The following is a 26,058-nucleotide window of genomic DNA, read 5'->3' on the forward strand; positions in this document are numbered from 1 at the left end:
AGGGAGACTGGTCAGAACTGAGGGAAGGATGAATGCAGCCAAATACAAAGAGGTCATCGAAGGAAACCTGCTCCAAACTCAGACTGGGGTGACGGTTCACCTTTCAGCATGACAATGACCCGAAACATACAGCCAAGACAACGTCAGAGAGGCTACAGGACAAGTCTCATAATGTCTTTGACTGGCCCAGCCAGACATAAACCCCATAGAACATGAGTGGTGGGAGCTGAGCATAAATAACAAATTTATCCATTTAAAATTAAATCTACAACACAATAAAATGTGCAGGAAGTGAAGGGCCTGAATACTTTCTGAATATATATATATATGTATACAGTGGGTACGGAAAGTATTCAGACCCCCTTCAGTTTTTCACTCTTTGTTATATTGCAGCCATTTGCTAAAATCATTTAAATTAATTTTTTCCCTCATTAATGTACACACAGCACCCCATATTGACAGACAAAAAAAAGAATTTTTGAAATTGTTGCAGATTTATTAAAAAAAGAAAAACTGAAATATCACCTGGTCCTAAGTATTCAGACCCTTTGCTCAGTATTTAGTAGAAGCTCCCTTTTGAGCTAATACAGCCACGAGTCTTCCTGGGAAAGATGCAACAAGTTTCTCACACCTGGATTTGGGGATCCTCTGCCATTCCTCCTTGCAGATCTTCTCCAGTTCTGTCAGGTTGGATGGTAAACATTGATGGACAGCCATTTTTAGGTCTCTCCAGAGATGCTCAATTGGGTTTAAGTCAGGGCTCTGGCTGGGCCATTCAAGAACAGTCACAGAGTTGTTGTGAAGCCACTCCTTCGTTATTTTAGCTGTGTGCTTAGGGTCATTGTCTTGTTGGAAGATAAATCTTCGGCCCAGTCTGAGGTCCTTAGCACTCTGGAGAAGGTTTTTGTCCAGGATATCCCTGTACTTGACCGCATTCATCTTTACCTCGATTGCAACCAGTCGTCCTGTCCCTGCAGCTGAAAAACACGGCCACAGCATGATGCTGCCACCGCCATGCTTCACTGTGGGGACTGTATTGGACAAGTGATGAGCAGTGCCTGGTTGTCTCCACACATACCGCTTAGAATTAAGGCCAAAAAGTTCTATCTTGGTCTCATCAGACCAGAGAATCTTATTTCTCACCATCTCAGAGTCCTTCAGGTGTCTTTTAGCAAACTCCATGCGGGCTGTCATGTGTCTTGCACTGAGGAGAGGCTTCCGACAGGCCACTCTGCCATAAAGCCCTGACTGGTGGAGGGCTGCAGTGATGGTTGACTTTCTACAACTTTCTCCAATCTCCTGACTGCCTCTCTGGAGCTCAGCCAAAGTGATCTTTTGGTTCTTCTTTACCTCTCTCACCAAGGCTCTTCTCCCCCGGTAGCTCAGCTTGGCCGGATGGCCAGCTCTAGGAAGGGTTCTGGTCGTTCCAAACGTCTTCCGTTTAAGGATTATGGAGGCCACTGTGCTCTTGGGAACCTTAAGTGCAGCAGAAATGTTTTTGTAACCTTGGCCAGATCTGTGCCTTGCCACAATTCTGTCTCTGAGCTCTTCAGGCAGTTCCTTTGACCTCATGATTCTCATTTGCTCTGACATGCATTGTGAGCTGTAAGGTCTTATATAGACAGACAGGTGTGTGGCTTTCCTAATCAAGTCCAATCAGTATAATCAAACACAGCTGGACTCAAATGAAGGTGATCTCAAGGATGAGCAGAAGAAATGGAAAGCACCTGAGTTAAATATATGAGTGTCATAGCAAAGGGTCTGAATACTTAGGACCAGGTGATATTTCAGTTTTTCTTTTTTAATAAATCTGCAACAATTTCGAAAATTCAATATGTGTTGCTGTGTGTACATTAATGAGGAAAAAAATAAATTTAAATGATTTTAGCAAATGGCTGCAATATAACAGAGTGAAAAATTGAAGGGGGTCTGAATACTTTCCGTACCCACTGTATGTTGTGAAGAATCAGCCTCAACCCAGACAGATAGAAGGACACAAGTACCAAAGCACATGTGACTTTATTATTATTTATCGTCCCAACAAGCACCAACACGCTTTACTTTTTCTCCCTTTCTTTTCTTCTTCTTTATCTCTTTCTTTCTTTCTCCTCCAATCTCCTTCCAGCAAGCTTTGTCCTCCTCCTCCTCCCGACTCTGACTCCCTTGCTTGGTTCACAGCAGTCCTTTATATATTGCCTGACCTGGAAGTGCTGGCAAGTCACAGAAGGTCAGATGGAGAACTTGTTTTCTTCAGCCCGGAAGTACTTCTGGGCTTTCATCCTTGTGACTTGGTAGTACTTCCAGGCTATGGATGAGACATGACTCCCCAGGTTCTCTTGCAGCATCCCCTGGCGGCACCCACGGTACCCAGCAGGGTTGCGGTATTAAATTAAATGTCTCATAGTGCCCTGGAATGGAATCCGGGGCACCGCTACACTGCAGGGAAACTGCCATCTAAAGTCTTGGGGGAAGTAGTGTCCCAAAGAGGTTGCTTTCCCTCATCCTTCCATTTTGTGGTCGTCCCAGCCAGGTTGCGCTGCCGCCCATCTGTTACAATATACAGTATATATATTAACCACTTGGGGGCACCACTGAGCCGGGTTCAAATAAAGATTTTATTGTCCATAAACACCTCTCACAGGCTTCTCTCAAACGTTATATGAGGTACAAAATCCCAAACAATAATCTCTGTCCTCTTCTTTGTCCTTCCTCCCTTCCACCGACTCTGAGTGAGGAAGAGTGGCTTCCTTTATACCAAACTCGGAAGTCCTTCTGGTGCCAGAAAGTTCCTCCCTAAAAGGAGGAAACCTTCTCGCCACAGCTCCCTCTGGTGGATCTCCAAGACCCAGCAGAGTTACCCATTGGAACTCCAATTCCCATGAAGCCCTGTGGGAGTGTATAAGGGAGGCCCACCAAAGAGTTGCTGCCACCTGTTAGAGTGGGGGAGCAAATGGCTCCTTCCATCCACTGGCCACCCAGCCGGGTAAGAAACCTTGAACCATTCTGGCTGAGATGCCAGTCCATGCTTGGTGTCCATGACAATATATTTAGTATATTCAGTGATAGTGTAGTAAATATAGTAATAGATAGAATGCAGGGACTAGTGTTCTTGCCAGGATGGACTTCCATTCCTTACTGGGAGGGAAGGCCCAGGTGGCAAGTGAACAGGAAGAACATCCAGGAGGTTGGCAGGAAATGCTAGTGTGACCAGGGATGGACCAAGGAATATTATCCCTGGGCATTGCTACCAGTATGGACACCCAAAAGGAATGCTGGGAACTGTAGTCCCATGGAACAGCCTTCTGTGGCTTTCACCAGAGGGTATTGCAGAAATCCATGATCCCTACTTTGTGAGGCTTTTACGTGACATGGAAGTGCTTCCTATGGGCCATGCCCTGGCATCAGAAGTACTCGCAGGTCTCAGGAAAGAGGAGCTCCTATGCTTCACCCAGGTGAGTTGGAGTCAGGCAGAGGATGGTCAAAGCTTGCCTGGAGGAGTGGAAAGAGAGGAAAAAGAGAGAAGGAGAAGAATACTTGTGTTTACGTTACTTTCAAAGCCTTTGTAAGGTATTTTGTTAAAAACACTTTTATTTGTACCTGAGACGTACGTCTATACACTTGTGTCTGGGGTTTGAGGTGTGGGTCACAATATACATAAACTGCTCAAAGAAATTAAAGGAACACTTTGAAAACACATCAGATCTCAATGGGAAAAAAATCCTGCCTGATATCTCTACTGCAATGAACTGGTATGGTGATGTGTTAGGAACGAAAGGATGGCACATCGTTTGATGGAAATGAAAATGATCAACCTACAGACGGCTGAATTCAAAGACACCCTGAAAATCAAAGGGAAAAAATGATGTGGCAGGTAGGCTAGTCCATTGTGTGGAAATTGCATTGCAGCAACTCCAAATCGTCCTCTGGATAGGTTGAGGCATTGAATGGACCGAAACATAATGTACCACCCAGAGGTGTTCTGTTAGATGGGGGTGTATGGGTGGCGTTAGTCACTGGTATCAGTTCCTTCATCCTCTCACCACATGAAGCCGGGCATTGTCATGCACCAGGCGGAACCCAGGAACCACTGCACCAGCATAGGGTCTGACAATGTTTCCAAGGATTTCATCCCGATACCTAATGGCTGTCAAGCTTCCATTGTCTAGCCTGTAGAGGTCTGTGCGTCCCTCCATGGATATGCCTCCCAAGACCATCACTGACCCACCTCCATACTGGTCATGCTGAACGATGTCACAGGCAGCACAAGTGAACCTGCTTTCATCTATGAAAAGCACAGGGCACCAGTGGTGGACCTGCCAATTCTGCTATTCTATGGCAAATGCCAATCGAGTTCCACTGTGCCCACTAGAGGATGTTGGACCCTCATGATGTCTGTTTCTGATTGTTTGGTCAGAGACATTCACACCGATGACCTGCCTGCTGGAGGTCATTTTGTAGTCTCTGGCAGTGCTCATCCTGTTTCTCCTTGCCCAAATGAGGCAGATACTGGTGGGTCCTGCTGATGGGTTATGGACCTTCTACTAGGGGCCTTGTCCAGTTCTCCTAGAGTAACTGCCTGTCTCCTGGAATCTCCTCCATGCCCCTGAGACTGTGCTAGGAGACACAGCAAACCTCCTGACAATGGCACATATTGATGTGCCATCCTGGAGAAGTTGAACTACCTGTGGTACCTCTGTAGTGTCCAGGAATGGCCTCATGCTACCATTAGTGACATTGACCAAAGACAAATGCAAAACGAGTGACAAAACAGATGTGGAGGGAAAAAAGTCAGTGGCCTCAACCTGTTAAACCATTCATTCCATGACTGACAGGAGTCTGCTCAGCGTCCATCACTCTGCCACAGATGCCAAACTGTCCAGCTCCATGCCTACAATAGAGCCTGCCTTCCTCACCAGTTTGTTCAGGCGTGAGGCGTCCTTCTTCTTTATGCTGCCTCCCCAGCACACCACCATGTAGAAGTGGGCGCTCACCACAACCGTCTGATAGAACATCTGCAGCATCTTATTACAGATGTTGAAGGACGCCAGCTTTCTAAGTCAGTATAGTCGGCTCTGTCCTCTCTTGCACAGAGCATCAGTATTGTCAGTCCAGTCCAATTTATCTTCCAGCTACATTCCCAGGTATTTATAGGTCTGCACCCTCTGCACTGTCACCTCTGATGATCACGGGGTCCATGAGTGGCCTGGGCCTCCTAAAATCCACCACCAGCTCATTGGTTCTGCTGGTGTTCAGGTGTAGGTGGTTTGAGTCACACCATTTAACAAAGTCCTTGATTAGGTTCCTACACTCCTCCTCCTGCCCATTCCTGATGCAGCCCACCATAGCAGTGTAGTCAGTGAACTTTTGCACGTGGCAGGACTCAGAGTTGTATTGGAAGTCTGATGTATGTTGGCTGAACAGGACCTGAGAAAGTCCAGTCCCCTGAGGTGCTCCTGTGTTGCTGACCACAATGTCAGACCTGCAGTTCCCAAGACGCACATATTGAGGTCTGTCTGTAAGATAGTCCACGATCCATGCCACCAGGTGTGAGTCTACTCCCATCTCTGTCAGCTTGTCCCTAAGGAGCAGAGGTTGGATGGTGTTGAAGGCGCTAGAGAAGTCCAGAAACATAATTCTTACAGCACCACTGCCTCTGTCCAGGTGGGAAAGGGATTGGTGTAGCATATAGATGATGGTATCCTCTGCTCCCACCTTCTCCTGGTATGCGAACTGCAGAGGGTCGAGGGCGTGGCGGACCTGTGGCATCAAGTGGTGAAGCAGCAGCCGCTCCATGGTCTTCATCACATGTGACGTCAGAGCGACAGGCCAGAGGTCAATCAGCTCACTAGGATGTGATACCTTTGGGACTGGGGAGATGCAAGATGTTTTCCAAAGCCTCGTGGGTGGGTTAGGGTGGTCAAACCCGTTAAAGAAGTTGTTCATTTGGTTTGCTTTCTCCACGTCTCTCTCGATGGTGGCACCCTGCTTCGAGCTGTAGCCAGGGATGATCTTCATCCCATCCCACACTTCCTTCATGCTGTTATTCTGCAACTTCTATGCAACAGTATATATATATGTGTGTCTGAAGATCACTATCCAAGCACTTCCCTGGTATTTAATAACACCTGACACTTTGGGCTTGGTGCTGCAGCTATCAGCATTGTCATCTTCTTCCTCCACAGTCCAGAGAAAACTCCTGATAAGGGCAATTAACCCCATCCCTTCCAGTCCCAGGGCTTTAAAAGGAATGACAGCCTGAATGGAGGGGTCTTTTGACCAGGGAGACAATCTGAAAACAGAACCTCCTTAATTTGACTTGACGTCATTGGCACAAGCCTGATGTGGCAGCATTTCTGTTATTGTTTTTATGCCATTGTGCATTTATTTTGTTTATAAAAGAACTGGTACTAAATGGGTAGGTTATGTTATTTTATCCACTAGATGGCAGCAGAATACTCTCCCAAGAGGTATTCAGGCCTATCCCTGTGTGTTGGATCATTACATATCACCCAGAGTTTGATGTGGGCTTAACTCTAATTTCATAGACTTCCAAGCTTTAGTCACACCTGGGATTATTACACTAAACAGGTTAACAAAGGATCACAGACAGACCATTATAACCCTTAAAAGTGGAGGTTTTTCCTTTAGAGAGATTTCAAAGAAAGCCAAGGTGATACTCAGTACAGTTTCCTACACCATCAAAAGAGACTGGAGGAAACGTTGACCAGGACAGTTCTGGCAGACCCAAAGCCACCACAGAATCTGAAGACATGTTTCTGAAAGTCATGACAAGAGCCTTACAGGACTAAGGTGGACCTCAGAAGCACTTCTGGGTTGGGTGCCTAGAGGTGATGGCTCCCATTAGTAGCTTTGAAAGACCTCAACAGGACCGTCTGTTCAAACTGCGTATCTAATGCAGCCTTGCAGGTGTCCAGACAGGAGCACAGACAGATATACTGCCACCTATTGAACTGGAGGAGCATAGGTTTCTTATTTTCTATCCATTACTATGGTATCCTGACTGGGGAAGGTACCACCAATTAGCTAACTTGGGATGCCAGCCCATCCATGGCCATTATTATAATATAAAATGCAAAACATGTACATTTGACAATTTAGTAACATTTCCTTGTTTTGTATCCTAATTTTAGTTACATTCATTCAAAAGCCTCAAGCTTATTAGATAAATGTTTTATAAAAGCAAACTAATATTGTTGGACTTGACCCATCCACATTTGGAGGTCCTTCTGAGTTTTTTTGGAAGCCCATCTTTTATTTCTTAATTTCCAGATTATCTAATTGAATTCTCAGAAATGTATTTGTAAAATTCAATTTTACTAGGCCTTGAGTGTCACCAATGTGATGGGCCCCACCCTCAGTATGTGTTTAATGTAATTAAGTTCAAGGTTTTTTTTTTTTTGGTATTTGTTTATTTTTCAATATTAATATTCATAATGTTGAGTTTAAATACTTGGGATCAACAGTACAGAGTAATGAGGAGTGTGGAAAGGAAGCGAAGAAGAGAGTGCAGGCAGGGTGGAGTGAGTGGAGAAGAGTGTCAGGAGTGATTTGTGACAGACGGATATCAGCAAGAGTGACAGGGAAGGTCTACGGGACGGTAGTGAGACACAGCTGTGTTATTAGGCACTGACCAGAAAGCAGGGGACAGAGCTGGAGGTGGCAGACTTAAAGATGCTAAGATTTGAATTGGGTGTGACGAGGATGGATAAGATTAGAAAAGAGGACATTAGAGGGTCAGCTCAGGTGCCACGGTTGGGAGACAAAGTCAGAGAGGTGAGATTGCATTGGTTTGGACATGTGCAGAGGAGAGATGCTGGGTATATTGGAAGAAGGGTACTAAGGATAGAGCTGCCAGGCAAGAGGAGAAGAGGAAGGCCTAAGAGAAGGTTTATGGATGTGGTGAGAGAAGACATGCAGGTGATGGGAGTGAGGGAGCAAGATGTAGAGGACAGAAAGATACGGAAGAAGATGATCTGCTGTGGAAATCCCTAACGGGAGCAGCCGAAAGAAGAAGAAGATTAATATTCATAATGTGTTTTGACAGTTTATGTTAGTTCTGTCAGTTTGGTCCTTGCTTCTTGTCTATTGAGCCAAAGGGACTTGTTCTACTTGTGGTATTTGGATCCCCTTTCTTTGAATCCTGTTACTGACATTTTGTAAGTTGTTGATTTTTTCTTTTTGTTTTGGCTTTGTTCTATTTTTTTTTTTGTCTTTATGGATTTGGACATTTTATCACTCTTGGCTTCCCTCTTTGAAGAATTCCTTCTTTAACAGTCCTCTGGTCTTAGTCAGGCTGTGTGACGTGATTGTTAAGGTGAGGTTACAGTTTCAGATCCCCCTCCTGACACAAGTGTGACCATAAGCAAGTCACTTCACCTGCCTGTGCTCCACTTGGCAAATCAAAAGAAGTGTAACCAGTGGTCTCTCAGATACAAATCATCACGGATAAGGGTGCCAGCAAAGTAATAATAATGATTTTTCAATTATTCCTTGTTTTGTTTTGGAAATCACTTTATTTTAATAGATAGATAGATAGATAGATAGATAGATAGATAGATAGATAGATAGATAGATAGATAGATAGATAGATAGATAGATAGGAAATGCACTATATAATTAATAGATAGATAGATAGATAGATAGATAGATAGATAGATAGATAGATAGATAGATAGATAGATAGATAGATAGATAGATAGATAGATAGATAGATAGATAGATACTTTAGTAATCCCAAGGGGAAATTCACATAATCCAGCAGCAGTATACTGATACAAAGAAACAATATTAAATTAAAGAGTAATAAAAATGAAAAAAATTAAAATAAAATTAATGTTAGCATTTACTCCCCCGGGTGGAATTGAAGAGTCGCATAGTGTGGGGGAGGAACGATCTCCTCAGTCTGTCAGTGGAGCAGGACACTCTCATATTATAAGGAAGTGCCATTTTTCTTATTTGGGCCAGGGGTTGTGTGGATCCCCTCTCCCTTTTTTGAAAAATGTAAACTCTTTTGGTCTGTGCAGGACACAAAGCCTGCTACTTGCATTAGCAAAAGGGCACCCTGATGATGTCATAACACATGAGTAAATTGCATACTCTCTCTAACCAGTGTAATGGCAGCTCAACCCGGCTGGGATGCCCCGAAAAGGAAAAGATGGTCGAGGCGTTACCAGATGGATACTGGTTCTATCATAAGTCTAGAGATTCTGGTCGAGGAGGTGGCCTTGGAATAATTCATTGTAACAAAATGCAAATCACGTCTAAAAATTTGGTGACTTTACATCCTTTGAGGCATTCATTTTAAATATTAAAACAGATTCCAACACAATTATAGTGCTAGTCTACAGACCACCAGGGCCATATTCATTGTTCATGACTGAATTTAGCAACCTTTTATCTGATTTGGCTATAAATTATGATCACGTAGTACTGATGGGGATTTTAATGTACACATTGATGTGGAAACTGACACTTTTAGCAAATGTTTTACTTATTTGTTAAATTCAGTAGGATTTTGTCAGATTGTCAAAGGTCCAACTCATAATCATAACCACACATTAGATTTAATTATAACTTACAAAGTTGAAATTCAAAATTTAAATATTACTCCATTAAATGAAGTTATTTCCGATCACTTCTTAATTACATTTGATTTAGTCCTGCCCATGCCAACGCACTCACAGATTAAAACAAAGACAGTGCAACATCTAGATTGTAATTCTGCTTCAAAATTTATAGATACCTTGAGTAAGTCAAGTGTAATTGTGGAAAACCATTTAGATCAGTTAACATCAAATGTAAACGTGGAAAACAATTTAGATCAGCTAAAATCACATTATAATGTGCAGTGGCTCCCCTTAAAACAAAAGTCATCAAAGCACATAGAAACTCTCCCTGGTTTAATGAAAACACTCGAGCTCTTAAATTAGAGTGTCGAAAACTGGAGCACAGATGGAGAACAACAAAGCTACATGTCTTTCAAATTGCATGGACAGAGAGTGTTAAAAAATATAAAAAAGCCCTCTTTAAAGCTCGCTCAGAATACAATTCTACAATAATAAAAATCACCAGGTACTGTTTAGAACAGTGGCTAAATTAACAAATGGGAATTCAGAACTACAGTGCCAATACCAACAGATATTAGCAGTACAGACTTTATGAACTTCTTCAATGAGAAAATTAAAAATATAAGATCCCAGATGTCAGCATCACAGTACAAACCAAATACTAGCTTAGCAGACGCTGCCGCACATTGCATTCAGCACTTTAGTAATTTTAATCCTGTAACTGAGCAGGAAGTCTTAACTTTAATTTCTAAAATGAAGCCCACTACTTGTTCCCTAGATCCAGTGCCAACAAAACTAGTAAAAGTGCAATGGATGTTCTTGCAGCCTATTCTAACCGTTATCAATAGTTCATTATTGCATGACACAGTACCTGATGCACTACAAGTGTCAGTCATTAAATCATTACTTAAAAAGTCAGACCTAAACCCACACAAACTAAATAATTATAGGCCTATTTCAAATTTACCATTTCTCTCTAAAATACTAGAAAAAGTAGCCTCCAATCAGCTTCAGTCACATCTTATGCATTACAATTTATTTGAGAAATTCCAGTCCGGTTTCGCACTGGTCATAGTACAGAAATGGCACTAACACGGGTTGTAAATGACATTCTGATATCCTCTGATGAAGGAAACTCCACTGTAATTATGTTGTTGGACTTAAGTGCAGCATTTGACACCATTGACCATTCTATTTTACTGCACAGGCTAGAAAAAGCTGTTGGGCTTACAGGCCCGTGCTCGCTTGGTTTAGTTCTTATTTATCATTCTGTATTTAGTATGTACAGAAATGTGCTGACAGTACTCCATCATTATACACAGAAGTTCAATATGGTGTCCCACAGGGCTCAGTACTGGGACCTTTACTGTTTTCACTTTACATGCTTCCACTGGGATCTCTCATTAGGAAACATAATGTTAATTTTCACTCGTATGCAGATGACACCCAGTTATACCTTTCATTTAAATCAAATGAAGTTTCTCCGATGTTGTCTTTAATTAGTTGTGTTAGTGAATTAAAGGAGTGGATGAATGAGAACTACTTGTCTTTAAATACAGATAAAACAGAGATGTTAATTGGGGACATTGAGGGAATGACGCTGATCACAGCAATATTTTGTCATCATTTAACTCAGTTGGAATCACCATTAATTGTACTGAAACAGCCCGCAATCTAGGAGTTATCTTTGACTCTAGCATGTCATTTAAAGCACATATTACAAAGTTGTCCAAAACATGTTTCTTCCATCTTAAAAATGTTAGGAAATTAAGGTGCTTTCTAAATAAACAGGATTGTGAGAAATTAATTCATGCATTTATTTCTAGTAGGATTGACTACTGCAATGCGGTGTTCACTGGCTGTTCAAACTGTTCTCTATACAGCCTCCAGTTAATCCAAAATGATGCTGCAAGAATTATTACAAGAACAAGAAAATACGAACACATAACTCCAGTTCTTAAATCCTTACACTGGCTCCCGGTTAAGTTTAGGGCAGATTTCAAAATCCTCCTTTTAACTTATAAAGCATTAAATGGCCGAGGTGGGGCTTACTTGTCTGAACTTATCATGCCTTACAAACCTGAGCGCACATTAAGATCTCAAGATGCTGGTCTGCTTCTGATTCTAAGGATTAATAAAATAACAGTGGGAGGTCGAGCTTTTAGTTACAGGACCGCTAAACTGTGAAGTGGTCTGCCTGCTGCTAGAAGAGATGCCCCTTCGGTCTCAGCTTTCAAATCCCGGCTGAAGACTCACTACTTCAGTTTAGCATATCCTGACTAGAGCTGCTGATTAACTGTACAGACTGCATCTCTGTTGTCAGTCATTAGCACAAAAACATAAGCAACATGATAGTTTTATTTGGATACTAATCCTCACCTATTCTGTTTCTCTTCTCTTAAATGTACTTAAATGTGGCACTTGGTGCCACTGCCCACCTGCCAAGTTGTTTTGCCCGCCTAAGGTAAAGTCATCCCTGATGGGGTATCGCAGGAATCGTGGGGTAGAGGGGTCCTTTCATCGGATTAGCGCTGACTCAGCTGTGGAATGGCCAATAGGAGGAGGCAGTTTGATGGCCGAGGTCTCCAGGACTCTAAACAAATCCAAATCTTATGATGTGATATCATCTACTGTTAAATTCTGTTCTGTATTTTTAAATATTTTTATCTTTATACTGTATTGAGGATTTGTTCTGTTCTGTGTATTGTATTGTTTTGGCCCCCTTATTTTTGACACCCACTCCACGCCCAACCTACCTGGAACTGCCTTTCCCATTGCAACTTTGCAGCAACTTGTAGCAATTTTTGGACAACTTTTGCCTCCCCCAAGACACTAAATGGCAGCTCCCCCTGGAGTATAACAGTGCCAGGGTTTCCCACAGGGCATCCTGGGATTTGGAGTGCGGTTTCACAGCCCTGTTGGGTGCCGTGGGTGGCACCAGGGGGAGCTGTTGAAGGACCGGGGGAGTCATACTTTCCCTATAGCCCGGAAGTACTAATGGATCACGTGAAATGGAGCCCCGAAGGCTGACTAAAGAATTGGAGTTCTTCATCTGACCCGGAAGTGCAGACAAGTCACTTGGAAGGAAGAACAGAAGCACTTCCGGGTCAGGCACTATATAAAGGGCTGCTCCAAGACCCATTTGGAAAGGGAGTAGGACAGAGCTTGCTGGGAGGAGTGGAGGAGAGATTTGTGTGCTTTATTGTATTGTTGTTATTATTATTAATATTGTTACTTGCCTGTTCAAGGTGGCGGAGGTGCTTTTGGGCACCTAAAACAAGAAGGAAATAATTAAATGCCTACTTGGTGATTTTACCCTGTGTTCATTTATCTGTCTGTTGGGTTGAAAGGGGCTACAGCGACCCCTAGCGTCTTACACCAGCCTACAAAAAGTTTATTTTATGTTTATAATAAATCTGGGACAGCGACTGAGGAGCTGAAGGAGCACTTGCTCAGCTAAGTACTGCAGTAACCCCTCAATTTGTCTTCAGTGTAACCCCAGAGTGCCTCTTTGTATTGCTTAGAGGCTTCTAATATCTTCTGATGAGGGCCTGATTGCTCTGCCATAACTTCACTGCACACCTGTGAAAGAAAACCTCATTCATCGGTGTGGCTCCCCCTGTCTGCAGCTTAATTCGCCACCACGCTCCACACTGCGGTGAATGCAATAGACATGCCTGTGCTCTTCTGATGAGGGCTTGTCAGTTCAATAGTCATCAAAGTGCAATTGCTCAGCTCTGTGGCACCCCCTTCTTCATCCTAATCCCAGAATTCCTGTTTGCATTGCTTACAAAGCCCATGGAGCTTCTAATGTCTTCTGATGAGGGCCTTCTCCCCCTCTCATAACTACACTTCACACCTCTCAGAGTAATCTAATTCAAGCTACACCACGCTGAACAAATGAGTGATGTGCTTGAGCTCAGTTGTTCAGGTGCGTGGTGCCCCCTTTGTACGACTGAACTTACCACAAAGACCCCGTCTGTTTTCAGAGGGTGTTCAGACCCCTTCACTTTTTTTTTCACACTTTTGTTATGCAACCTGTGCAAAAATCCTGGAAGTCAATTTTTGTACCTGATGAAGCAACACTCAATTTTCCAGAATGTCAAAGTGAAAACAAGATTTCTGAAAACATCAAAAAAATAATGAAATTCACATTGACCCAAGTATTCTGAGCCTTTGCTGATCATCACTGAGATGTTTGGAGTCCACCTGCAATCAAATCCATTGACAGGACCTGAATAGGAAAGACACCCAGCTGTCTAGAGAAGTTCCACAGCTGAGCAAACACCAAGCCATGGAGTCGAAGGAAGGGCCTGCTGAGCTCAGAGGAATAGATCTGAGGAAGGCTACCAAAACACTTCTGTATATGTGAAGGTCCCCAAGAGCACAGTGACCTCTGTAATCTGTAAATGGAAGAAGTTTGGAACAATCGTAACTCTTCATAGAGCTGAGCAATCAGGACTTGGTAAGAGAGCTGACCCGAGAACCTAAAGGACACACTGGTTGAGTTAAAGCAAACCTGTATGGAAAATGGAGAAGCTTCCAGAAGGACGACCACCGGTGCAACACTCCACTGCTCTGAGAATTACAACCGAGTGGTCAGGCAACACATGAAAGCCCACCTAAGAGAATCTCAGACTGGCAAGAACCAAGATTGTCTGGTCTGATGACACCAAGGTTGAACAGTTTAGCCATATGGCCATGTACATATGGAGGCAACGTGGCACCGCTCGTCACCAGCTCAATGCTGTTTCAAAGGTGAAGTGTGATGGTGGCAGCATCAGGAACTGGGAGACAAATAAGGGCTGAGGGAAAGCTGAACAGAAAAAAATCCAGGGATGATCTTAAAGAAACCCTGCACCAAAGCGCTCTGGAGCTCAGCCGAAGGTTCACCTTCTAATGGGACAAAGCAAAGACAACATAAAAGTGGCTTAGGGACAACTTTGGGAATGTCCTCAAGTGGCCTACCAAAGACACTTGAACCCAATCCTACATCTCTGTGAAGGACAAAACATAGCTATCCACCAATGGTCTCCATCCAACCTGACAGAGTTTAAGAGGACATGCAAAGGAAAAATGGCAGAAAATCTCCAAATCCAGGTGTGTGACGCGGGTCACATCATATCCAGGAAAACTCCAGATTGGAATCTCTACAAAGGGGCTTCAACGAAGCACTGAGGTCTGAAAGGGTCTGAATAGGTCTGAATACTTGTGTTTTTTGGCATTAATACATTTTTTTTAATTCCTCATTCTGGGGTATTAGGTGTTGCCTAATAAGGGAAAAAAGAATTTAAATGATTTTAATATAAGGCAAATTTGAAAAAAGTGAAAGAATATCTTCTGTAAGTGACATGCCTGAGGTCTTCTGTTGATGGCCTGCCCCAAATCTTAATGTGCAGCTCTGTGGTGCCCCCTGTCTACCCTTCAAACCCAGAATGAACCCATGAGACTTTTAATCACTTCTAAATTGGACCTGTTTGCAATCCCATAATTATGCCACACTCTGACAGAGAGCTACCCCCGTTTGTGTGGTGCCCCCTATCTGCATTTCTTTCACCACCATAAGACAAAGAAGTGCCTTCAATCTTTTGACGGAAATGCTTTGAAACTCTTGGCGGACACTCTGCATGACATTGTGATTTCGAGAGACAATTCATAGTGCAAATTTTAAATTTAGTTTACCTCTTAAAGATTTACTTTCTACATTTATGAGTTTGCACATCATAGGTATGAAGGGGCAAATAAAACACTGAGGACATACACAGCGAATGCCACAACTCAATCTTGGTAACAGAAAACAACAAAATGTCCTACACAAATAACATCTTCCATTTGTGACTGCACAGGTTAAGATTCTTGGGCTTACGACCAAGTTTTTACACTTCTTTATTTATCTTTTTTTTTTTTATGGCCACAGTGAGGAATCAATTGAAAAATTTATGCGATTGTGTGTTGCTAGGCAACAAGGAGAACAGAGCATAGCGCCCACCGGAACCTGTGCCAGTCTGCACGTTGCCACGAGATGATGAAAACAACAAAGCCATGCCGAGGCGTGAAAAGTGGAGCCCCTCATCTGGTGGAAGCTGCACTTCATTGGGTGTTGCCAGGCAACAATGAAAACAAAGTGTCGTAACCTCACAGCTTTATGTTGCCCCCTGTCTGCAGAATTTTTTTTTTAATGCAGATTGCAAGCCTCCTAAAGAAATAACATTAAATGTAATATCATTGATGATTATGGGTATGTCAGTGCCAATCAGCAACAGTGTGCTCAATGGAGGACGTTGGTTTATCATTGAGCTCATTCTAATCCCATTCATCAGTTGGAGATTTTGAATTTGTCCAACAGGCACGTGTTTAGTATATGGGAACAAAATTGGAGCCCAAAACTTAACAGATAGATAGATAGATAGATAGATAGATAGATAGATAGATAGATAGATAGATAGATAGATACTTTATTAATCCCATGGAGGAATACCCATACATACTCCAACAGCAGCATACTAATAAAAAACAATATTAAATTAAAGAGTGATAACAATGCAGGTACAACAGACAATAACTTTGTATAATGTTAACGTTTACCCCCCCGGGTGGAATTGAAGAGTCGCATAGTGTGGGGTCTCCTCAGTCTGTCAGTGGAGCAGGACGGTGACAGCAGTCTGTCTGAAGCTGCTCCTCTGTCTGGAGATGATCCTGTTCAGTGGATGCAGTGGATTCTCCATGATTGACAGGAGTCTGCTCAGCGCCCGTCGCTCTGCCACGGATGTCAAACTGTCCAGCTTTGTGTCTACAATAGAGCCTGCCTTCCTCACCAGTTTGTCCAGGCGTGAGGCGTCCCTCTTCTTTATGCTGGCTCCCCAGCACACCACCGCGTAGAAAAGGGCGCTCGCCACAACCGTCTGATAGAACATCTGCAGCATCTTATTACAGATGTTGAAGGACGCCAGCCTTCTAATGAAGTATAGTCGGCTCTGTCCTCTCTTGCACAGAGCATCAGTATTGGCAGTCCAGTCCAATTTATCATCCAGCTGCACTCCCAGGTATTTATAGGTCTGCACCTTCTGCACAGTCACCTCTGATGATCACGGGGTCCATGAGGGGCTTACACACACACACATGCACACACACACTTATATACTGTATAGATAGATAGATAGATAGATAGATAGATAGATAGATAGATAGATAGATAGATAGATAGACAGAGTGAAAGGCACTATATGATAGATAGATAGATAGATACTTTATTAATCCCAAGGGGAAATTCACATAATCCAGCAGCAGTATACTGATACAAAGAAACAATATTAAATTAAATAGTAATAAAAATGAAAAAATGAAAAAAATAAAAATAAAATTAATGTTAGCATTTACTCCCCGGGTGGAATTGAAGATCTCCTCAGTCTGTCACTGAAGCTACTCCTCTGCCTGGAGATGACACTGTTCAGTGGATTCTTCATGATTGACAGGAGTTTGCTTAGTGCCCGTCGCTCTGCCACAGATGTTAAACTGTCCAACTTTACTCCTACAATAGAGCCTGCCTTCTTAACAAGTTTGTCCAGGCGTGAGGCGTCTTTCATCTTTATGCTGCCACCCCAGCACACCACTGCGTAGAAGAAGGCACTCGCCACAACCGTCTGGTAGAACATCTGCAGCATCTTACTGCAGATGTTGAAGGATGCCAACCTTCTCAGAAAGTATAGTCTGCTCTGTCCTCTCTTACATAGAGCATCAGTATTGGCAGTCCAGTCCAATTTGTCATCCAGCTGCACTCCCAGATATTTGAAGGTCTTCACCCTCTGCACAGTCACCTCTGATGATCACGGGGTCCATGAGGGGCCCGGGCCTCCTAAAATCCACCACCAGCTCCTTGGTCTTGCTGGTGTTAAGGTGTAAGTAGTTTGAGTTGCACCATTTAACAAAGTCTTTGATTAACTTTCTGTACTCCTCCTCCTGCCCACTCCTGATGCAGCCCACAATAGCAGTGTCATCAGCGAACTTTTTGCGTGGCAGGACTCCAGTCGTATTGGAAGTCTGATGTATATAGATTGAACAGGGCGGAGAAGTACAGTCCCTCGGCGCCCTGTATTGCTGACCACAATGTCAGACCTGCAGTTCCCAAGACGCACATATTGAGGTCTGTCTGTAAGATAGTCCATGATCCATGACACCAGGTGTGAGTCTACTCCCATCTCAGTCAGCTTGTCTCTAAGGAGCAGAGGTTGGATGGTGTTGAAGGTGCTAGAGAAGTCCAAAGACATAATTCTTACAGCACCACTGCCTCTGTCCCAGTTGGAGAGGGATCGGTGTAGCATATAGATGATGGTATCCTCCACTCCCATCTTCTCCTGGTATGCGAACTGCAGAGGGTCGAGGGCGAGGCAGACCTGTGGCCGCAGGTGGTGAAGCAGCAGCCGCTCCATGGTCTTCATCACATGTGACATCAGAGAAACAGGCCGGAAGTCATTCAGCTATATGTAATGAGAGATGCCAAGCTTGGACTGGCATCCCAGTCTGAGCTGTACTGGGATCATTACCCAGCAAAGGATGTCAGTGGGATGGAAGGACATAGGAAGACAATTTATTCAGGGTATTGTCTTTCCCAGCTCACTAGATGGCAGCCCACCTTGGTTATGGTACTACCACTGATCCCCACAGGACACATCGAGAAGTGTAGTTCTTTGGCTCAGTCCCGTTGGGTTTCGTGGGTGCCGCCAGGGGGTGCTGAAAGGACTAGCAAACCCTACTTTGTCAGTCTCCTGAGCCACAGTTTTAGGACACTGGAAGTATTCCCGGGTCTTGCAACACAGGGAATCAGAGTCGGGAGGAGGAAGACAAAGCTTGCCTTGAGGAACGGAGGAGAGACCACAGAGTTGCGGAGTGAGAGAATTATAATTGTGGTGTGGGAAACGCTTTACTACATAAGAGTTTTGCACAATAAAACCCTTTGTTCATTGGAGAACTTGTGACCGAGCCTTTGTGTTGGGTGTTTGGGGTGCTGCAGCACCCTCTGGGGTCCACAATATACAGTGGTGTGAAAAACTATTTGCCCCCTTCCTGATTTCCTATTCTTTTGCATGTTTGTCACACAAAATGTTTCTGATCATCAAACACATTTAACCATTAGTCAAATTTAACACAAGTAAACACAAAATGCAGTTTTTAAATGATGGTTTTATTATTTAGGGAGAAAAAATCCAAACCTACATGGCCCTGTGTGAAAAAGTAATTGCCCCCTTGTTATAAAATCACCTAACTGTGGAGTATCACACCTGAGTTCAATTTCCATAGCCACTCCCAGGCCTGATTACTGCCACACCTGTTTCAATCAAGAAATCACTTCATTAGGAGCTGCCTGACACAGAGAAGTAGACCAAAAGCACCTCAAAAGCTAGACATCATGCCAAGATCCATAGAAATTCAGGAACAAATGAGAACAGAAGTAATTGAGATCTATCAGTCTGGTAAAGGTTATAAAGCCATTTCTAAAGCTTTGGGACTCCAGCGAACCACAGTGAGAGCCATTATCCACAAATGGCAAAAACATGGAACAGTGGTGAACCTTCCCAGGAGTGGCGGCCGACCAAAATTACCCCAAGGCGCAGAGGCGACTCATCCGAGAGGTCACAAAAGACCCCAGGACAACGTCTAAAGAACTGCAGGCCTCACTTGCCTCAATTAAGGTCAGTGTTCACGACTCCACCATAAGAAAGAGACTGGGCAAAAACGGCCTGCATGGCAGATTTCCAAGATGCAAACCACTGTTAACAAAAAGAACATTAGGGCTCGTCTCAATTTTGCTAAGAAACATCTCGATGATTGCCAAGACTTTTGGGAAAATACCTTGTGGACTGATGAGACAAAAGTTGAACTTTTTGGGAGGCAAATGTCCCGTTACATCTGGCGTAAAAGGAACACAGCATTTCAGAAAAAGAACATCATACCAACAGTAAAATATGGTGGTGGTAGTGTGATGGTCTGGGGTTGTTTTGCTGCTTCAGGACATGGAAGGCTTACTGTGATAGATGGAACCATGAATTCTACTGTCTACCAAAAAATCCTGAAGGAGAATGTCCGGCCATCTGTTCGTCAACTCAAGCTGAAGCGATCTTGGGTGCTGCAACAGGACAATGACCCAAAACACACCAGCAAATCCACCTCTGAATGGCTGAAGAAAAACAAAATGAAGACTTTGGAGTGGCCTAGTCAAAGTCCTGACCTGAATCCAATTGAGATGCTATGGCAGGACCTTAAAAGGCGGTTCATGCTAGAAAACCCTCAAATAAAGCTGAATTACAACAATTCTGCAAAGATGAGTGGGCCAAAATTCCTCCAGAGGCTGTAAAGACTCATTGCAAGTTATCAAACGCTTGATTGCAGTTATTGCTGCTAAGGGTGGCCCAACCAGTTCTTAGGTTCAGGGGGCAATTACTTTTTCACACAGGGCCATGTAGGTTTGGATTTTTTTTCTCCCTAAATAATAAAAACCAGCATTTAAAAACTGAATTTTGTGTTTACTTGTGTTATATTTGACTAATGGTTAAATGTGTTTGATGATCAGAAACATTTTGTGTGAAAAACATGCAAAAGAATAAGAAATCAGGAAGGGGGCAAATAGTTTTTCACACCACTGTATGTTGTAATGAACATCAAGGTGGAAACACTGAGACACACACCAAATGAGAGATAAGGTGCCAGAAGAAGGTTTGGGAGCACCTGGAGCACTTCTGGGTGTCCTATAAAAGGGGTTGCCTCACTCCATTCGAAGAGCCAGAGTCGGGTGGGAGAAGACAAATCTTGGCAGTGGAGGAGTGGAGGAGGAAAGACAGAAGACTTGTGTACTGTGCTGTACTGTGCTGTCTAGTGGGGAGTAAAGGGGAAGGACTTCTGGACAAGAATACATGTATGCTGAACTTGAAATTGTGTCTACCTATCTGTGTGGGGTAAGGTGGCTGGTACGCCCCCTTGGTGGTCCACAGCAGCTAATTAAGGAAAGAAAAAAACAATTAAGAGGTCTGAGTCTTCAAAAGCAAGTCAAATAAAATGAATTCAAAAGAAGTTAATTAGCTGCAGAAACAGGTCACTAATTAAGAAAAGGGTTAGAATAAAAACCTGCAGCCACTGTGGACCTCCAGGACTAGAATTGGGGACCCCTGTTCTTAGTAATTCTTATTCTTTATACTTTATTGGTGACGACAGGTATATTGGGACATGTCACCCTGGGGCATTGGATAGGTCAATTGTAGCAACCCCATTTCCTGTATTGTAATCATTGCATTGGCATTGGTAAGGCTAAATCGCTAGCGTGATTTAATTGTACATTCGGGTTGGTACAACAATGTGATGGATCATGGAGGTAGTGCAGGGCCGTGTTAGCGTGCGCAGGGAAAGGAAAACAAAGGTTAAAGGTTAATTCCACACCTGACAAGAGAATAAAATCAAAGACACAACATTTGGGATGCTCAGCCTTCATCAGGTGGGCAACTGAAAAGGAAAGAGCAGGTAACACATAGGAGGAGAAGAAGGCAACAAAGCCAGGGGAAACGAAAGGAGAAAATATGAGAGTAGATGAGAAAAAGCTTCCATTAGAGAAGAAAGAAGTAAGCAATCCTTGGCTGAGAATAAGCTGAACTTCTTCTCATTTTGTTTGAAAAGAGTCTTTGAAGCCCTGTGGAAGAACACAAATGGAGAGATCAGTGTGGCTGTCATAATGGAATTGTGAGTTGTTCTGCTGTAGGCCTTGTGAGATCTTTGATCTTAATGGCTCGAATGTGCTCACTGAAACGTTCTGCAAGTCGTCTCCCTGTGTCACCTACTTAAACTGCTGGTCATGAGGGAGACTTTGTGCTGCAGGTATGACAGGGCAAGTGACAGGAAGAAAGCCATTCGTTAAAGGCCTTGAAATACCGGCTCTGGACAACTGCAGACTGGACAAAAGTCTCCTCTTCACAGTACCAACTGACACTTGCTTTTTTCAACCTGCACTTTTAAGTTGTTGTGCTGTGAGGCACCTGTGATCACACAAGCTGGTGACCCTCAGAAACTTGTCTTCTGATTGGCCGGTGACTTTGGCTCTACCAGATCCCTTCCTCTCTGAGTTTCTTCCAGTTTCCAATTGCTTTTGGATTGTGGAGGACACCACTGGACTCGCTGACACTTTGATTTTTTTATGCAATTTCTCTAAATGAAAAGCTTACACTTCTAAGGGTAACAATGCTCGGTCTCATTTCATTTGTTCATTGCCGTTTTCTTGCTATTATCACTGGATTATTGTCCAAGTAGGACTTCAGAGAGGCTGCTTCAGACAGTCGGCTTTAAGACACCCAGAGGGTTTTTAAGTAATCAAAAGAGTTTGGGACACTTGTGCAAATTGTTTGCTTCAACTTGCAAGGTTTCATTTACCTGAATTGCTGTGGAACATCTGTAGGTTGTAACCTATGAGTTGTTCTCAGAAGAAGGCCCATTTGTAATATTCTGAAATTACCTTTTTTTAGTTTTTGCTAACATAAACTTTAAATTCTAACCTCTGGCAGTTTAATGCTTATATTATCACCATTTTTGATCATTTGTTGCATTTCAATTGATTAAAATTGGAAGACGTATCCAAAGAGCGACCCTATAAAGACAAAAGGTGGCATGTGTGAAATGACGAGTCTCGACACACTAAAAGAAGGTTTGGGGCAGCCACCCGTATATTGTTCCTAGCTGCAAAAGGATCTTTGAGAGCACAATTGATGTTGCTGGTTTGAGTTCCCAAAATGAACTGACTCGCTTTGGCAATATGGCCGATTTGTAGTCTGTAACCCGGAAGTGACTTCAGTCTGGCAGCCGGAACCGGAAAAGACATTGAATCAGGCAGGTTTTCCCGTATTTGATCTGCAGAATTAACAGAAACAGGTTTAGAGCACCCCACCACCCCCTGGCCCGGCGGGTAATCACCTTCACTTGGTCCATTCAGCTCACTCCTAGTCACATGTGTGTGACTCATGGCTCTACCCAACTTTCAGTTTTATTACTGGGCAGCAAACATACAAGCTATAAAAACCTGGACACAAGTAGATGAACATACACAGGCCTAGTCCGCAATAGAAATAAAATCCTGCAGTACTTCCTTATATTTCCTGCTCTGTGTCCCAATAAATGCTAAGTTATCGGCAATACACTAATAACCCAATTGTGCTTCACTCACTCAGAATATGGAAGCAATGTAGAAAGTATTTTAAGATGGAGAAGCTTCTATCTGAGGCACCTCTGCAAGAGAACCACCTCTTTCAACCTTCACAAACATATGCAGTTTTTAATACCTGGAAAAAAATTTGGGAGTAACTTTATATAGACAACGTCTTTGCATCCTATGAACAATTACATTCCAAATTTAACATTCCAGCTACACATTTCTTTCACTATCTTCACATTTGGAACTTTGTTAAAAACAGAACCTGCCCGATTTTCCTCATCTTGCACCCTCATCCATGCTGGGAAAAATCTTGCTCAATCTTAAGGACTCAGGCACTATCTCTACAATATATAAAATTATTTTACAGTCCCTCCCTTTCAAAGATCCAAGAGGACACTGGGAAAAAGATCTCTCAATTAACATATCAGAAAAGGAGTGGAAAGTAGCAATGCAGAGAATTCACTCGAGCTCCATATGTGCAAAACATACAATTATACAACTCAAAATTATATAATCGAGCACATCTGTCTCGACTAAAACTCTCCAAAATGTTTCCAGGGTGAGATCCAACCTGCGAACGCTGCAACCAAGTCCCAGCCTCACTAGGTCACATGTTCTGGGCCTGCACCAAATTAACATCATTCTGGACCAGAGGTAGGCATCACAGCCACAGTCGCTGCAGGTTTTTGTTCCAACCCAGTTTCTTAATGAGAAGTCAATTGTTGCTAATGAAGCACTTATTGCTCAAGTGACATTTTAGTGGTTTTGCATGTTAAGGTTCCCCACCCTTAATTGCTTATTTAAGTCTTAAACAGCTGCATTCAGCAGTTTTAATGACTTTTTATTAGCAATAAGATGCAAATGACAATGGCGCCAGCAGTTCTCCATCTAACTTATTTCCATATACAGTAATCCCTCGCTATATCGCCTTTCGCGGCTTCACTCTATCGCGGATTTTAAATGTAAGCACATCTAAATATATATAACGGATTTTTCGCTGGTTCGCCGCTTTCTGCGGACAATGGGTCTTTTAATTTAGGTTACATGCTTCCTCAGTTTGATTGCCCAGTTGATTTCATACAAGGGACGTTATTGGCGGATGGCTTAGAAGCTACCCAATCAGAGCATGTATTACATATTAACTAAAACTTAGCTCAATGCTAAAAGATATGCTTCCCGCGTGGCGCTTGTTTTGTTTGCTTCTCTCCGCCTCTCTCTGCCTGACGGAGGGGGTGTGAGCAGAGGGGGCTGTTTGCCTAGAAGATAGGACGTTCCTCTACAAAATGCCGCTTTATCGCGGTGCTTCTGTATACTTAAAAGTACGTATTGATTTTTTGATTGTTTGCTTTTCTTAGCGAGCGCTGCTCCTTTGAAGATAAGATATGTTTGCATTCTTTTAATTGTGAGAAAGAACTGCCATCTCTGTCTTGTAATGAAGCACAGTTTAAAGGTTTGACTAAAGGGTGTTATTTCATGTCTAGAGGGCTCTAATAATGTTAACAGTGTGGGAGAGTTTATAAGGGCTTAAAATATATAAAAATAACTACACAAACATATGGTTTCTACTTCGCGGATATTCATTTATCGCGGCAGAGTCTGGAACGGATTAACCGCGATAAACGAGGGTTGACTGTACACCTGTATGGATTTATCATGCACTATTTGGTTTAATCAAACACTTAAGAGTAAAATATTTTAGATTAATCTGTTTTAGGCTTCAAATCATAAATGATCCATTGCCATTTGCATCTTATTGCTAATAAGAAACCATTAAAACAGTGAATGCAACTGTTTAAGACTGAAATAAGCAATTAAGGGTGGGGAACCTTAACAAGAGAGACCACTATAATGAGGCAGAGAATGTCACTTGAGCAGCAATAATTTACTTCTCATTAAAAAACTGGGTTGGAACAAAAACCTGCAGCCACTGTGGCTCTCCAGGATCGACTTTGCCTACCTCTGTTTTGGATGAAACTTTTTAATTACCTCTAAGACAGCCTTGGACTCACAATCCCTCCTAACCCGTTAACAGCTGTGTTTGTGGCTCTTCCAGAGGGGTTTGAAGTGGAGAAGGACAAACAAACTGTGATTGCATTCACTACACTGTTGGCACGTAGACTTATTCTGATAAACTGGAAGAACCCAAACTCTCCTCTTAAGTCAGTGGGAAACCGATGTGTTATACTATTTGAAATTGGAAAAAATTAAATACTCAGTTAGAGGATCTGTACAGATTTTTTCCAAAACCTGGCAGGATCTAATCAGTAATATTTTAAAATAAGCTCTCAAAGCACAGAGGAAGTAATTATTTCTGTATTTCTGTTTCTTCTCCATTCATCTCTATTTACTTATCAAACTCATCAGTTCAGGTATGTTTACAAGCCTTAAGTTTCACTCCGTTGGCCATGCTCTCTCTCTCTCAGGGGTGGGGGTTGACTTGTTCTCAGTCCTACTTTTTGTAAAAATTGATTAACTTGTATGGAATGAATACAATAAAATTAATAAATTTTCAAAAAATTAATAAATAAATAAATAAAATTGGAAGACAAAACTGGAAAAACTCTGGTTTTCTAAAACTTTTGACCAGTAGTGTAGATGGCTGGATGCTTCCTACATCAGTGGTTCTCAATCTGTGGGGTTGGTTCCCCCCTAGGGGGCGCGAAGTAACAAAAAGATGTGATAAAAAAGAAAACAGGAATTTAAAATCTCTCTATATCTATTGAAACCATAATAAATTAACTTAAACTACATTCTGATACTAGAAAAATAAATATAGAGTTAGATAAATGTCGATAAAAGTTAATAAAATATGCATCTATGATATATCAACAAATTGGTATTAGTGGGCTCCTTTCAAAAAACGTTAGTGGGGCACGATTAAAACTGTTATGAAAACTCATGTGGCAAATAATTACAGGTTGAGAAACGCTGTACTTCATGAAATGTAGTAAATAAGACTTTCAGACTGCCGAGGGGCCAGTTGTTTAAGATTGATACAAGGGTATTATTGGTGACAAATTTGCAAGTGACACCGCAGCTCCTGTTACACGATGACGCCTCACCTATTGGTCTATAGCAGGGGGTGTCGAACGCTGGGCCTGGAGGGCTGCAGTACAATGCAATACAATTTATTTTTGTAGAGCCCAAAATCACACAAGAAGTGCCGCAATGGGATTTAACAGGTTTTAGCTTTTGACAGCCTACCAGCCTTGACTCTCTAAGAAGACAAGGAAAAACTCCCAAAAAACCCTTGTGTGGACAAAATGGAAGAAACCTTGGGAAAGGCAGTTC

This window comes from Polypterus senegalus, chromosome 2, assembly GCF_016835505.1.
Source record: "Polypterus senegalus isolate Bchr_013 chromosome 2, ASM1683550v1, whole genome shotgun sequence".
In the NCBI taxonomy this organism is placed as follows: Eukaryota; Metazoa; Chordata; class Cladistia; order Polypteriformes; family Polypteridae; genus Polypterus; species Polypterus senegalus.